The sequence below is a fragment of the Haliotis rufescens genome, unplaced genomic scaffold, assembly GCF_023055435.1.
Source record: "Haliotis rufescens isolate VD_foot unplaced genomic scaffold, xgHalRufe1.0.p SCAF_16, whole genome shotgun sequence".
Taxonomy (NCBI): Eukaryota; Metazoa; Mollusca; class Gastropoda; order Lepetellida; family Haliotidae; genus Haliotis; species Haliotis rufescens.
The window spans coordinates 16,565,346-16,582,291 of NW_025963846.1; the positions used below are offsets into that span (position 1 = coordinate 16,565,346).

Below are 16,946 nucleotides of genomic sequence, written 5' to 3' on the forward strand. Positions count from 1 at the left end.
CAAGTGTGTTTCAGTCAGCTTTCAAAACATAAATCGATTTCGTAATCAGTGAACCTATGCTTGGAGGAGTTTTGACCTTCACCTTTGCAATTGCATAGCGCCAAAGAACAGGGGATTTGGAAGCATGTATGAATCATTGGTGCCTTGGCTTGGGGAGGGTCTCCTGATTGCGGGGGGACAACGCTGGTACCGATCTCGCCGCCTCCTCACCCCCGCCTTCCACTTCGACATCCTCAAACCTTACGTCGAGGTCTCTAACAACGCCATTGACACCATGATGGTAAGTCTAGTATTGGAAGTACATGCCTTCAACAATGTCACTTAGATAATTCCAAGGTTGCAATTGGTAGATGAAATTGCATTAGGTATTTTCAGACGAAATAGTTTCGTGCCATTCTTGATAAAAAAATGTCCTCCAAGACAAGAAAATCCACAACTAAATAGCATATACCTTTAATTGGAGACCCAATTGTTTTTTTTAAGTGACATAATAACATTGGCGTGGATAGAATTTACATACCATCGTTAGTAACTTCCTACATTCTACTATGCACAAGTATATTGCAACGGCCAACTTCCTCAAATATTCCCTTGTAAATTTTCGAAATGAAGGGAACTTTTTAAAATATTCAGTTTGTACCTTTTCAATAGATTCAAAGTACATGGTACTCAAACTCTCCTCACCATATAATAAAATTGGTACATTTTCAAAATAATAAAATGTACATGCTGTGGATGTAATATTCATATTCTTTTGGAACAAATAATAAATTGAATTAACAGCTTTCGAAGTTTAAATGTGATGCCAATTTTTACATGCCAAGGACCAATTTAACCGTGTTGAAAACAATAGGCCCAGATATTCATGAAACAAAACATATTGAAGCCTAAATGTTACCATTTTTCATGTATAGGAATTACACAACCATTTCTAAATAATAAATAAATAATATGTGTTTAATCGATATTTGCATTCCCACGTTGTTGCTTTAACACAGTAACAGTAAGGAAAAGTAACAAAATAATATCTTCAATTAATGGTTTTACAAATACACCACGTTTACTTGACTTTTAAATAACACTGGCAAGTTCATTTATAAAAAAGCTAAATAACATAGGGCTGAAGTCACATCCCTGTCGGACTCCAGAAGTAATGAGAAGGATTCCGCCTCCACTATATTTGTTTTTACACAAACCTGAATATAAACAACATAAAACGTTGTTCATATTTCCATGGCACCATTTCTTCAACAACACGTATAACATCTTCTTATGGTCAACTTAATCGAAGGCTATGTTTAAAATCGTGTGATGCACAGCAAAATAGGCCTCCTGACCTTGATAAATATGCGACCTTTGTGCCACCTTTGAGCTCAATGGTCGCCTAAACCCAGAAAATCATGTTTCTATGTACCTGCTTCAGCAGTTGTTCAGCAGTAAGTGCTCGAGTTGTTCAGCGTCTGCAATCACAATGAAACACTGCAGATACACGCCCTCTATAGGCAGGCTGAGGAGGCACTGCAGGTAGCTCAAAGGAGGCAGAAAAGATGCAGAAGCATTTCCATGGTATCTCAAGGGTTGTCGTGGTCACTGAATGGAGGCATGGTGGTCGCCAAAGTCATCGTTCAATGCACGCTGTTGATCGCCCAAGGGAGGCAGAAGCGTCGCCCATGATTTGCGGGAAAATATTTCAGCAGAACGCATCTGTTACCTAGCGACCATTGAGCGACCACTGTGCCTTCATTCTGCAACAGCGGCAATGCTTGTGCCTCCCTTGTGCCTCCACTGGGCCACCTTCGAGCAACCAACCTCCTCGGCGACCTTTGTGCAACTGTTTTGAACATCGACGGCGACCATGGCATTAATGGCGATGCCTGAACCTCCTGTGTACTACATTTGAACGACCTAGGCAGCCATTCTGCCTCCTTTGAGCCTCCAACGACGTCCTGGCAAATTTTATGGTCGCACACGGGAGGCACAAAGGTCGCCATCCTGTGTAAAGGCCCCATTAGCGATTAAAACCGGGTTTCACGAATGTCTACACATCTAAGACCTGCATCACTTCAGGCTTCCCCCCACATCTAGATGTCACGTCGTGAAAAAACTGACACCGAAGTTAAAGCGAACTCATACACTCAAAGAGAATTTTCACGTATCAACATTTGTTTAACAGGTGAAGATTGACAATCACGTGAAGGAAGGCACCAGCTTTGAGTTATTCAACATGATCAGTCTGTGTACATTTGATATCCTGTTGAGGTGCGCCATGTCTGTCGAGGAAAACATTCAGCAACAGGGGTGAGTACGGGGAATGTGGCAGACAGGAACAGGGGTGAGTACGGGGAATGTGACAGACAGCCACAGGGGTGTGTACGGGGAATGTACGGCCAGCAACAGGGGTGAGTACGGGGAATGTAACAGACAGCCAAAGGGGTGAGTACGGGGAATGTGACAGACAGCCACAGGGGTGAGTACGGGGAATGTGACAGACAGCCACAGGGGTGGATACGGGGAATGTGACAGACAGCAACAGGGGTGAGTACGGGGAATGTGGCAGACAGGAACAGGGTTGAGTACTGGGAATGTGACAGGCAGGAACAGGGGTGAGTACGGGTAATGTGACAGACAGCAACAGGGTTGAGTACGGGGAATGTGACAGACAGCAACAGGGGTGAGTACGGGTAATGTGACAGACAGCCACAGGGGTGAGTACGGGGAATGTGACAGACAGCCACAGGGGTGAGTAAGGGGAATGTGACAGACAGCAACAGGGATGAGGACGGGTAATGTGACAGACAGCCACAGGGTTGAGTACGGGGAATGTGACAGGCAGGAACAGGGGTGAGTACGGGGAATGTGACAGACAGCAACAGGGGTGAGTACGGGGAATGTGACAGGCAGGAACAGGGGTGAGTGCGGGGAATGTGACAGACAGCAACAGGGGTGGGTACGGGGAATGTGGCAGACAGCAACAGGGGTGAGTACGGGGAATGTGACAGGCAGCACCAGGGGTGAGTACGGGGAATGTGAGAGACAGCAACAGGGGTGAGTACGTGGAATGTGACAGACATCAACAGGGGTGAGGACGGGTAATGTGACAGACAGCAACAGGGGTGAGTACGGGGAATGTGGCAGACAGCCATAGGGGTGAGTACGGGGAATGTGACAGACAGCAACAGGGATGAGTACGGGGAATGTGACAGGCAGCAACAGGGATGAGTACGGGGAATGTGGCAGACAGCCATAGGGGTGAGTACGGGTAATGTGACAGACAGCAACAGGGGTGAGTACGGGGAATGTGGCAGACAGCCATAGGGGTGAGTACGGGTAATGTGACAGGCAGCAACAGGGATGAGTACGGGGAATGTGACAGTCAGCAACAGGGGTGAGTACGGGGAATGTGACAGACAGCCACAGGGGTGAAAATTGGGAATGTGACAGACAGCAACAGGGGTGAGTACGGGGAATGTGACAGACAGCAACAGGGGTGAGTACGGGGAATGTGACAGACAGCAACAGGGGTGAGTACGGGGAATGTGATAGACAACAACATGGGTGAGTATGGGGAATGTGACAGACAGCAACAGGGGTGAGTATGGGGAATGTGACAGACAGCAACAGGGGTGAGTACGGGGAATGTGACAGACAGCAACAGGGGTGAGTACGGGGAATGTGATAGACAACAACAGGGGTGAGTACGGGGAATGTGACAGACAGCAACAGGGGTGAGTAGGGGGAATGTGACAGACAGCAACAGGGGTGAGTACGGGGAATGTGATAGACAACAACATGGGTGAGTACGGGGAATGTGACAGGCAGCAACAGGGGGAGTATGGGGAATGTGGTAGACAGCAACAGGGGTGAGTACGGGGAATGTGGTAGACAGCAACAGGGGGAGTACGGGGAATGTGGTAGACAGCAACAGGGGTGAGTGCGGGGAATGTGACAGACAGGAACAGGGGGAGTACGGGGAATGTGACAGACAACAACAGGGGTGAGTGCGGGGAATGTGACAGGCAGCAACAGGGGTGAGTACGGGGAATGTGACAGTCAGCAACAGGGGTGAGTACGGGCAATGTGACAGGCAGCAACAGGGGTGAGTGCGGGGAATGTGACAGGCAGCAACAGGGGTGAGTACGGGCAATGTGACAGACAACAACAGGGGTGAGTGCGGGGAATGTGACAGGCAGCAACAGGGGTGAGTACGGGCAATGTGACAGACAACAACAGGGGTGAGTGCGGGGAATGTGACAGTCAGCAACAGGGGTGAGTACGGGCAATGTGACAGACAACAACAGGGGTGAGTGCGGGGAATGTGACAGGCAGCAACAGGGGTGAGTACGGGCAATGTGACAGACAACAACAGGGGTGAGTGCGGGGAATGTGACAGGCAGCAACAGGGGGAGTACGGGGAATGTGGTAGACAGCAACAGGGGTGAGTGCGGGGAATGGGACAGGCAGCAACAGGGGGAGTATGGGGAATGTGACAGACAGCTACAGGGATGAGTGCGGGGAATGTAACAGACAGCAACAGGGGTGAGTACGGGGAATGTGACAGACAGCTACAGGGATGAGTACGGGGAATGTGACAGACAGCAACAGGGGTGAGTACATGGAATTAGACAGACAGCAACACGGGTTAAGTTATAGCTAGTTATCAGCTTCAGAAAATCTTTACGGTGATATCATGAATTGTACGTACATGCACTGAGTCATTTAACAGTCGGTATGAGCTGTATACGTATTTATTTTTCAGGAAAAGACACCCATATGTCAACGCAGTGAATGACTTACTCGTGCTGGCTTCAGGCCGACTCTTGTAAGTGTACTGGCATTGGACTATTCGCACAGAATCAGACTATTAGCAATATGGTGTAGTGAGGTGGAATGGGGGGTTAACGTCGAGTTCAGAATTATTGCTCGTATATAGCGACATGCACTGCGTGTGTGTTTGTATAAAATGCCGCAGTTTGACATGGATACCCCACTCAGACACAGTATACTGATTCCGAGCCGGCCAGTCCTTGTTTTATCACCTCAATGCCGAGTGGCAGGCAGGGTAACAACAAGTACCATCTTTTAACGTATTATGGTTATTTGCAATAGAGTAACAATGAAACGTTGTCTAGAGAAATGTATGACGTTTGCTCAATATGAAATACGTAAATGTTTTTTAAGTGTATTTACGCAGAAATTAATTATTTCGATTTTTTATCACATAGAAGTTTCCAGTGCCTCCAATGTGAAATATTTCACTATTATACAAGACGTGGTAGTAGAAAAGTTTGCATTATACCTGTCAAGATAAAATGCTCCTCCTCTAAATAAATTCAAACTGTAGGGTGTACGGCAGAAACAGGTCAGGGGTATACTGTTAAAAATTGCAACATAAATAAAGATTTGAGAAAGCCCGTATCTAATGTCCCCTTTGTAAGATAGTCAGGAGAACAGGCTATATTATAATTGGCTTCACTTGAGGTTAAAGAAGTAATACCGTCGAGGATGATTAAAGACTTCTGTTTTCAGCAACCAATCGCACCAGTTTGACTTCATCTTTTAGAACTCGTCCGAGGGGAAGAAGTTTAAGAAGCAGTGTGACTTTGTACATCGCTGGGCGGAAGACATCATCGACAAGAGGCGACGGACCTTGGTCAGTGTCTAACTTGATAAACAATTTATATAATTCATTTCACAGAGTAATGCCCAAGGTGATTCAGGGGCAGAATAGGTCTCCTATAATAATGTACTGTGTGTGTAACATTGAACTGTGTGTGTAACATTGTATTGTGTGTGTAACATTGTACTGTGTGTATAACATTGTGCTGTGTGTGTAACATTGTACTGTGTGTGTCACATTGTACTGTGTGTTACATTGTACTGTGTGTGTCACATTGTACTGTGTGTTACATTGTACTGTGTGTGTAACATTGTGATGTGTGTGTAACGTTGTACTGTGTGTGTAACATTGTGCTGTGTGTGTAACGTTGTACTGTGTGTGTAACATTGTGCTGTGTGTGTAACATTGTACTGTGTGTGTAACGTTGTACTGTGTGTGTAACGTTGTACTGTGTGTGTAACATTGTGCTGTGTGTGTAACATTGAACTGTGTGTAACATTGTACTGTGTGTGTTATATTGTACTGTGTGTTTAACATTGTACTGTGTGTGTAACATTGTACTGTGTGTAACATTGTGCTGTGTGTGTAACATTGTACTGTGTGTCACATTGTGCTGTGTGTGTAACATTGTACTGTGTGTAACATTGTACTGTATGTGTAACATTGTACTGTGTGTGTAACATTGTGCTGTGTGTGTAACATTGTACTGTGTGTAACATTGTACTGTGTATGTAACATTGTACTGTGTGTGTAACATTGTACTGTGTGCGAAACATTGTACTGTGTGTGTTATATTGTACTGTGTGTGTAACATTGAACTGTGTGTAACATTGTGCTGTGTGTGTAACATTGTACTGTGTGTAACATTGTGCTGTGTGTGTAACATTGTACTGTGTGTAACATTGTACTGTGTGTGTAACATTGTACTGTGTGTGTAACATTGTGCTGTGTGTGTAACATTGTACTGTGTGTAACATTGTACTGTGTATGTAACATTGTACTGTGTGTGTAACATTGTACTGTGTGCGAAACATTGTGCTGTGTATGTAAGATTGTACTGTGTGTGTAACATTGTACTGTATGTGTGTAACATTGTACTGTGTGTATAAGATTGTACAGTATGTGTAACATTGTGTTGTATGTGTAACATTGTACTGTGTGTGTAACATTGTACTGTGTGTGTAACATTGTGATGTGTGTATAACATTGTACTCTGTGTGTTACATTGTGTTGTGTGTGTAACATTGTACTGTGTGTGTAAGATTGTACTGTGTGTGTAACATTGTGTTGTGTGTGTAGCATTGTACTTTGTATGTAACATTGTACTGTGTGTGTAACATTGCACTGTGTGTGTAACATTGCACCGTGTGTGTAACATTGTGTTGTGTGTGTAACATTGTACTGTGTGTGTAACATTGTGCTGTGTGTGTAACATTGTGCTGTGTGTGTAACATTGTACTGTGTATGTAACATTGTATTGTCTAGGTAACATTGTACTGTGTGTGTAACATTGAACTCTGTGTGTAACATTGTACTGTGTGTGTAACATTGTACTGTCTATGTAACATTGTACTCTGGGTGTAACATTGTACTGTGTGTTACATTGTGCTGTGTGTGTAACATTGAACTCTGTGTGTAACATTGTACTGTGTGTGTAACATTGTACTGTCTATGTAACATTGTACTCTGGGTGTAACATTGTACTGTGTGTAACATTGTGCTGTGTGTGTAACATTGTGCTGTGTATGTAACATTGTGCTGTGTGTTTAACATTGTAATGTGTATGTAGCATTGTACTGTCTATGTAACTTTGTACTGTGTGTGTAACATTGTCCCATGTGTGTTACATTGTGCTGTGTGTGTAACATTGTGCTGTGTGTGTAACATTGTCCCATGTGTGTTACATTGTGCTGTGTATGTAACATTGTGTTGTGTGTGTAACATTGTACTGTGAATGTAGCAGTGTACTGTGTATGTAACATTGTACTGTGTGTGTAACATTGTACTGTGTGTGTAACATTGTCCCATGTGTGTTACATTGTGCTGTGTATGTAACATTGTGTTGTGTGTGTAACATTGTACTGTGAATGTAGCAGTGTACTGTGTATGTAACATTGTACTGTGTGTGTAACATTGTCCCGTGTGTGTCATATTGTACTGTGTCTATGCAGGAGAGAGATGGACCCCCCAAGACCCGCTACCTCGACTTCTTGGACGTCCTGCTGACTGCCCGAGATGCTGATGGCAAGGGCCTCACGCCGCTGGAGATCAGGAATGAAGTCGACACGTTTCTCTTTGAAGGTATGGTCTCTGTATGTCGAGGTAACTGTCTGAGACAGATCTGTGAAATATGTCGTTGTCCTTACTCAAACATGGTCATTGTTTTTTTATGAATGATTGAAAGCTTGCACATAATGAAAATTGGTCTTACAAAGGTGAACAATCTAGAGACTACTGCGTCTTACACATGTATTAGGTTATACGTTAAGAGCCATCTGTTATGGATCATGCATGTTAGCATAGGTTCAAACACTATTTGTAAAGGTGTTCAGCACTATTTTCAAAGGTATTTTTAGGAATATTTATATTCTCGGAGATATGACATACAATCAGAGTTTGGGGGCTCAATCAGGTAAATACACCAAGTGTTACGGTCTAAAGAGAATGCGGAATTTTCCCAGTGTATATATATTCATACACTAAATGTCCTCATATAGATTCCCTAAGAAATGTTTTAAATTCATCATTCTTTATAATAACAATGGTTATTGGATAACTGACGTAAAGCAATTATTCTACAGCGATAGCTTTGGCTGTGTTTGGTGTGAACAACACTTAAAATTTCCAACTGAATTTATTAAATCTATCACACCTAGGTTAAAATATGTATCCTTGCAGAAATGGTCTCATCTCTATCTTGATCAAGGAAATGTCTATACCGTAAATTTCTGAAACCATATATTTAAATAACAAGGTTCCGATTTTCATCGCACGATATATTCCTTGGAACTGGTCGATAAACTTTTAATAAAAGACAGAAAATGCCAGCTATGTAACTTAGATACCATTCAACATCAGTATCACGTTCCTTGTCCTTGTCGTATGTCCAGTTTATTCTATGCTAAAAATTAATTTCTTAAAAAATATTACTATTAATTTTTCCAACCGAACCGAAATTTATAGACTTGTTAAATAGCTCTAAGTGTTTGCTTTTGCCCCAATTGTCTATGCTTATTTAATATGTAATCATATACAGAAGAAATCCTATTTCATAACAAAACTCTACCACTTAATGTATTGTATCGTTTAAAACTAGGTTAACCTATTAACATGGACAGGGTATTTGTAAGAACAAGAGTTGCAAGGGATAGCGTGTTCATCTGGCAACTAATGTAGGGCGCGAAGGTGTATAAAAACATCACTGGTAGCTCTCTAGTCATAGATAGATTTGAAAGTACTATATGGTTCGTTCTCAACTAAATGGTTAAGCGTATTTAATTTTCCTTAAAAATGCCTTCTCGTCTAAATACACATATTGTTTCTTGGAGATGGGGATCTGACATTTCACAGAGATTCTGACCAGCCACGGTACCACACCATTGCCCTTAATATAAATACGGAAGGAATATTTCACACGTATGTTCGGGGTAGGCTAAGGTTTTAAAAGGAAATCTGCACGTGGAATTTAATTTGTCCTCTGCAAGTACTTTGATGTTTCCGCCTCCAGAAACGCTAATGTTATCAGGAAATACGTCGTGAATCGTTAGAAATCTTATAATGTCTTGCAAATGACATAAGTTTCCACAAGACATCGATCGAGAGCATATTCCCGTCCAAATCTTTACAAAACATGACGTGGTTTCAGGAAACGGTAACATGTCTGGTTCATTCTGGAACGTATCGCATGTATTTGTTTCATACACATGTATGTGTTTCAAATATGTTATTTAATTGTTTCATTGTTCAAATTATCCAATGTTCATTGTACTGCTTGAAGAAAAAAATGTGATGTGGATCAATGAAGTTACCATTCAGGTTCTGAAATACGTTAGAATAACATTTTATTTAGCAAGTACATTCAAGACCTTTGTATGATAAGTCTTTTTAGCTTTTAACAATTATAGTAATTAATTACGTAATTTCAGTATATAATCATTCAGGATGTGGAATATTGGGATATATTAGTTATGTTGTGAAATGAAATCGGAGTCCTGGCTTTTACTTCATGAGCGGAACATGTAGAGTAGCTGTGTACTGAAGAGATGGGTGGCAAGAATTATCAGTCGGCGTGGTCTAAACCGGCGTATAAGATGCAGAAATCTGCTGCTATGTCAAGCAGTCTTCGTCAAATGTACAACAAATATACACCTTTGTTACGAATGACATGGTCCGGCATCCTCTATATCTCCAGAGATCGCATTTCGGAAAACCTACACTCACCCCTGTTTTTCGCGACCTTAAATTACCTGCCCTTATTTTCATTCACATTTTACCGACCAATCAAACGTTGAGATGAGGAACAAGAAAATGTTTCAGGGAGGTAACTCGTATTGCCTTGAAACCTAAGCCACCGCCAGTTTTAATGGACATGAAGATATCCTTTCCTAGGAAAAGAATTTTCAGGGCTTTCTTTTTCCTGTCAGTCAGTTTTTCAATGTTGAATTTATCGCAAACTATGTCGTAATCAATGGGACTGACCGCCATGATGTTGATATCGACAACCCAATATTGGGGCTGGTTTGTAACTCGTATTCTGATTGGTCCGTTACATATACTTTGCAGCGAAATCAAGGGCGGGTAATGTGTGTGTGCAAGAACCACGTGAATAGATCCAGTGGGTTAGTGTAGGATTACCGAAATGTGAGTCCTGGAGATAAAAGAGTATGATGGTCCAGTTATAGGATGAATCTGGTGCTACTCTTCTGAAGAACTTTTATTTCAAGGCTATATTCCATTGTTGTAAAGGTCACGACACAACGACCAGTGGGATATCATGGACGCTGTTCACCATGGCCTCCAAACCCGAGTTCCAGACCCGGATACAGGAGGAACTGGACACACTGCTGGAAGGAAGAGAGTCCAAGCACATCACCTGGTAGGGCACATCACGTGTAGGGCACATCACCTGGTAGGGCACGTCACATGGTAGGGCCCATAATTTGGGCACATTTGCTCGTTTTGTAGGGGACATGTAGATCACCTGGTAGGGCACATCATCTGACCGGGTACATCATCTAGTTACTGGTTTTCACAGAAGGCCTAAGCGTTAGGTGCTGTTGTTAACAGAAACGTGGCTATGTGGTTTGAATAAGTCACAGGTTAACCACACTAAATTAGTGGAATGGCCTGATTCTTTACGTCGTTAGTGATTTGCAGCAAGGGAAGGGGTATTTCGAAAGCTGCTGTTTATTAATGTGAAACCTCGTTTGTTCAAAGTCCTTACGAGCAAGTCGGAGTGCCAATATTAGATCATACTTCCGAAAACGATGAGCCTGTATATGTTAATATGTTCGCCGATTGGGTTGGTGAGGTTTGAGTAAGTTGAAGGTTCATGAAACATGTATATGTTATTAGGGATGACATCCCCAAGATGGAGTATCTGACGCGATGTCTGAAGGAAGGGATGAGGTTCCACTCGCCCGTTCCGTTCATCAGTCGGAAACTGGAGAATCCCATGGACATTGACGGGAAGGTGTTCCCAGTAGGAACACTCGTCGCAATGATGATATGGAATCTTCATCACAACCCGGATGTGTGGGAGGACCCGGATGTGTATGATCCCGATCGGTTTCTGCCCGAGAACATCCAGAAGAAGGACACCTACGCATACATCCCCTTCTCAGCTGGCCCACGGTAATACTACATCACTGTCAAGACAGTCTCTCAGCTGGGTTAGGATAATCTAGTGGCCCACGGAAATACTATAACTGTAGTTGTGTTACAAGACAGTCTTTCTGCTGGGGTAGGACAACCTAGTGTGTTGTTTAACGCTGTCGAGCAATATGCCAGATATATGACGGCGGTCTGTAAATAATCGGGTCTTGAACAGATAATCCAGTGATTGACATCATGAGCATCGATCTACGCCATTGGGATTCCAGGACATGCATCAACCAAGTCAGCGAACCTGACCTGTCGATCCCGTTAGTCGCCTCTTACGAAAAGGCATAGTCGCCTTTAAGGGTAAACAAGGGTTGCTGAAGACCTATTCTAACTCGGATCTTCACCTGGTAGCCTACGACAAAATTACAGCTGCAGTTGGAGTATCAAGCCAGTCTCTCTTAAGGTTAAGGATAACTGAGTGGTAAACGGTAATACTACAGCTGCAGTTGGTGTGTCAACCATTCTCTTTGTCGGGTTAGGATAACCTTATGTCCCATGTCAATACTACAGCTGCAGTTGGTGTGTCAACCATTCTCTTTGTCGGGTTAGGATAACCTTATGCCCCATGTTAATACTACAGCTGCAGTTGGTGTGTCAAGCATTCTCTTTGTCAGGTTAGGATAACCTTATGCCCCATGTTAATACTACAGCTGCAGTTGGTGTGTCAAGCATTCTCTTTGTCGGGTTAGGATAACCTTATGTCCCATGTCAATACTACAGCTGCAGTTGGTGCGTCAAGCATTCTCTTTGTCGGGTTAGGATAACCTTATGCCCCATGTTAATACTACATCTGCAGTTGGTGTGTCAACCATTCTCTTTGTCGGGTTAGGATAACCTTATGCCCCATGTTAATACTACAGCTGCAGTTGGTGCGTCAACCATTCTCTGTGTCGGGTTAGGATAACCTTATGTCCCATGTCAATACTACAGCTGCAGTTGGTGTGTCAACCATTCTCTTTGTCGGATTAGGATAACCTTATGTCCCATGTCAATACTACAGCTGCAGTTGGTGTGTCAAGCATTCTCTTTGTCGGGTTAGGATAACCTTATGCCCCATGTTAATACTACAGCTGCAGTTAGTGTGTCAAGCATTCTCTTTGTCGGGTTAGGATAACCTTATGCCCCATGTTAATACTACAGCTGCAGTTGGTGTCTCAAGCATTCTCTTTTTCGGGTTAGGATAACCTTATGTCCCATGTTAATACTACATCTGCAGTTCTGTCAACCATTCCCTTTGTCGGGTTAGGATAACCTTATGTCCCGTGTTAATACTACAGCTGCAGTTGGTGTGTCAAGCATTCTCTTTGTCGGGTTGGGATAACCTTATGTCCCGTGTTAATACTACATCTGCAGTTGGTGTGTCAATCCAGTCTCTTTGTCGGGTTAGGATAACTTTTATGGCCTTCGGTGATGCCACAGCTGTGTTTGGTGTGCCAAGCTTAGGTTTTGTTTGTTTGTTTGTTGTTTAACGCCGCACTCAGCAATAGTACAGCTATATGACGGCGGTCTGTAAATAATCGAGTCTGGACCAGACAATCCAGTGATTGATATCATGAGCATCGATCCACTCAATTGGATCAACCAAGTCAGCGAGCGAGCCTGACCACCCGGTCCCGTTAGTCGCCTCAGTCACCTTTTCCGCCTGGGTAGCCAGGAAGCTCAAGGTAATGGTTGGTTCTAACGCTGTAGTTGGTAGTGAAACATGTAGTATTATCGAGTCTTGCTTGACATGAAGATCTGAACCAAAACGTATTTATTATTACATTATATCAAAGAAGTTATTAATTGTGTTTATTTTGTCGCGAAATATCATCTTACGGGATATGGTCGATACCTCCGCGTATTAAGTCAAAACCCTTCACATAACCATAAGAAATCTCTGCTAAAAGCAGATTCCATTATTCGATTCCGACTATAGTATAAACATGTGTTCAATGTGTGACAGCCCTCGGTTATGCTGCTATATGTTCTTCCATGTTTTCCATGTCAATACTACAGCTGGAGTTGGTGTGTCAACCATTCTCTTTGTCGGGTTAGGATAACCTTATGCCCCATGTTAATACCACAGCTGCAGTTGGTGTGTCAAGCATTCTCTTTGTCAGGTTAGGATAACCTTATGCCCCATGTTAATACTACAGCTGCAGTTGGTGTGTCAACCATTCTCTTTGTCGGGTTAGGATAACCTTATGTCCCATGTCAATACTACTGCTGCAGTTGGTGTGTCAAACATTCTCTTTGTCGGGTTAGGATAACCTTATGCCCCATGTTAATACTACAGCTGCAGTTGGTGTGTCAACCATTCTCTTTGTCGGGTTAGGATAACCTTATGCCCCATGTTAATACTACAGCTGCAGTTGGTGCGTCAAGCATTCTCTTTGTCGGGTTAGGATAACCTTATGCCCCATGTTAATACTACAGCTGCAGTTAGTGTGTCAAGCATTCTCTTTGTCGGGTTAGGATAACCTTATGCCCCATGTTAATACTACAGCTGCAGTTGGTGTCTCAAGCATTCTCTTTTTCGGGTTAGGATAACCTTATGTCCCATGTTAATACTACATCTGCAGTTCTGTCAACCATTCCCTTTGTCGGGTTAGGATAACCTTATGTCCCGTGTTAATACTACAGCTGCAGTTGGTGTGTCAAGCATTCTCTTTGTCGGGTTGGGATAACCTTATGTCCCGTGTTAATACTACATCTGCAGTTGGTGTGTCAATCCAGTCTCTTTGTCGGGTTAGGATAACTTTTATGGCCTTCGGTGATGCCACAGCTGTGTTTGGTGTGCCAAGCTTAGGTTTTGTTTGTTTGTTTGTTGTTTAACGCCGCACTCAGCAATAGTACAGCTATATGACGGCGGTCTGTAAATAATCGAGTCTGGACCAGACAATCCAGTGATTGATATCATGAGCATCGATCCACTCAATTGGATCAACCAAGTCAGCGAGCGAGCCTGACCACCCGGTCCCGTTAGTCGCCTCAGTCACCTTTTCCGCCTGGGTAGCCAGGAAGCTCAAGGTAATGGTTGGTTCTAACGCTGTAGTTGGTAGTGAAACATGTAGTATTGTCGAGTCTTGCTTGACATGAAGATCTGAACCAAAACGTATTTATTATTACATTATATCAAAGAAGTTATTAATTGTGTTTATTTTGTCGCGTAATATCATCTTACGGGATATGGTCGATACCTCCGCGTATTAAGTCAAAACCCTTCACATAACCATAAGAAATCTCTGCTAAAAGCAGATTCCATTATTCGATTCCGACTATAGTATAAACATGTGTTCAATGTGTGATAGCCCTCGGTTATGCTGCTATATGTTCTTCCATGTTTTCCAGGAAGCAGATTTTAAGTGTGTAGGTGAGGTGAATGGGGTTTAACGTCGCGTCCGAGATTATTGCACTTATATAGCGACGTGCATGTACGTGTATGTGTTTGTGTGGCTGCTTGTACTAGTCCGGACTGATGCCGATTTATAGTGCTAGCTCACTGAGATACCATGCCGCAGTTTAACATGAAGACCCCACTCAGACACAGTATACTGACTCCGAGCCGACCAGTCCTTGTTTTAGCCCCTTAATGCCGAGCGCCAGACAGGGTAACAACAAGTACCATCTTTTAATGTCTTTTGGTATGACGCGGTCTGGGATTGAACCCCGGACCTTCCGCTCTCCGGGCGGACGCTCTACCCCTAGGCCACGGAGGCGGCTTAAGTGTGTAGAAACATTATGAAGTATTACATATAAGAACTATCTAGAACTTTAGTATTTGTCAGAATCAAGTTCTGATACTTAATTCCCACTGGCCCTGAACTGAGGAGCTAAAGAAACTATAGCTCTCAGATGATTTTATCATTTATTTACTTTCAATCAACAATATCTCAAATTAGCGACATTGTATCCAAGAAATGAACTCTGCGTGTGCTTAGTGAGCACTCAAAGAAAACTTCTACATAATTCTATTTAAAAAATAATAATTTAAAACTTATAAAATAAATAAGAAAAAATTCGCATAAAAAAACCTGCTTATGGGTATCTTCGAAATATTAAATCTGAAAATAAATAAATTTGCTTTTTTCGGCATACATTTTCAACATTACAACATTACACGGTGTTGGGGTCATGTGGTTGCAAATTCCTTTCTTACCCTTAGTCTTCGTTGAACCAACTTACTTTTACATAAAATACCCAGCCACTGATGAGTTTTTACAAATTGCAGGAATGAGTGATAGTTAAATAAACATAAACAAATTTAACAACAATTCTTTCAATTTCCAATTACATGAAAAACAAACTATCTTTTGCCGTTCAGTATATTTAACCCTCACGAATATAGGTGAGGATATGATACAGTGTTTGAGACTGTGACATTGCTCATGTTTGTGTTTCCTTTTCAGAAACTGTATCGGACAACATTTCGCCTTACATGAGGAAAAGGTCATGCTTGGAAGAATTCTTCAAAGGTATAATTTCTTTAATGATTTATTAAATATGATTTCAACTTTACAAATTTAAAAGATCGTTCTGTTATTATAATGTTTGAGCAACAGTCCATTTCAAAATAAATTTAAATTAGGTGGACAAGTTGATCCACATGTCCATTCAATCTAGTTTCCATTGCTAAAGGTGAGGTGAGGTGAAATTGGGTTTAACGTCGCGTTCAAGATAATTGCACTTATATAGCGACGTGCATGTGTGGCTGCTTGTACTAGTCTGGACTGATGCCAGTTTATAGTGCTAGCCCACTGAGATACCATGGCGCAGTTTAACATGAATACCCCACTCAGACACAGTATACCTACTCCGAGCCGACCAGTCCTTGTTTTATCCCCTTAATGCCGAGCGCCAGACAGGGTAACAACAAGTACCATCTTTTAACGTCTTTTGGTATGACGCGGCCGGGGATCGAACCACGGACCTTCCGCTCTCCGGGCGGGCTCCATTGCCAAAACAGTAATGAGTACGAATGTTTGTTTGGCTTTTCAGATACAAGTTAGAGGCAGATACGAGCTACAAAGCCGGACGAAGGTATGCCGGCGTAATGAAGTCGACTGAAGGACTGTGGGTGTTCGCCAAACACAGACACTGAACATTCCAGTCCAAGGCGGACATTCTGTTTTCATGACAACGATGAAACTGATAATGCTGTACATAAATATATGATTGTTTTGGATTGATCATGAAAGTTTGCACACTGTTTTATGCCCCCGAGAAACACGATAACATGATTGTTTGATGGTATACCAAATCGTTGTCAGCAGCATATAATAACACAATAATACCAAAACAACAGCACTGTTCACATAAATGTTAATATGAGTGAGTGAGTGATTTTGAGCACAGGAGGGTGCACGGCTGGCCCAGTCGTCTAAGGCGCCGCGATTCGCTGTGCAGAGTTGCGTCCCTTGGTAGGCCAGAAACCTGTGATTGTGGGTTCGCATTTCCGGTGCGC

General features: G+C 42.7%; 1 pseudogene; it reads left to right on the top strand.

Moving 5' to 3' along the window:
* Window positions 1-16,931, top strand: part of LOC124121035 — a 20,049-nt pseudogene extending 3,118 nt beyond the window's left edge.
* The last annotated feature ends 15 nt before the right edge of the window (window positions 16,932-16,946 follow it).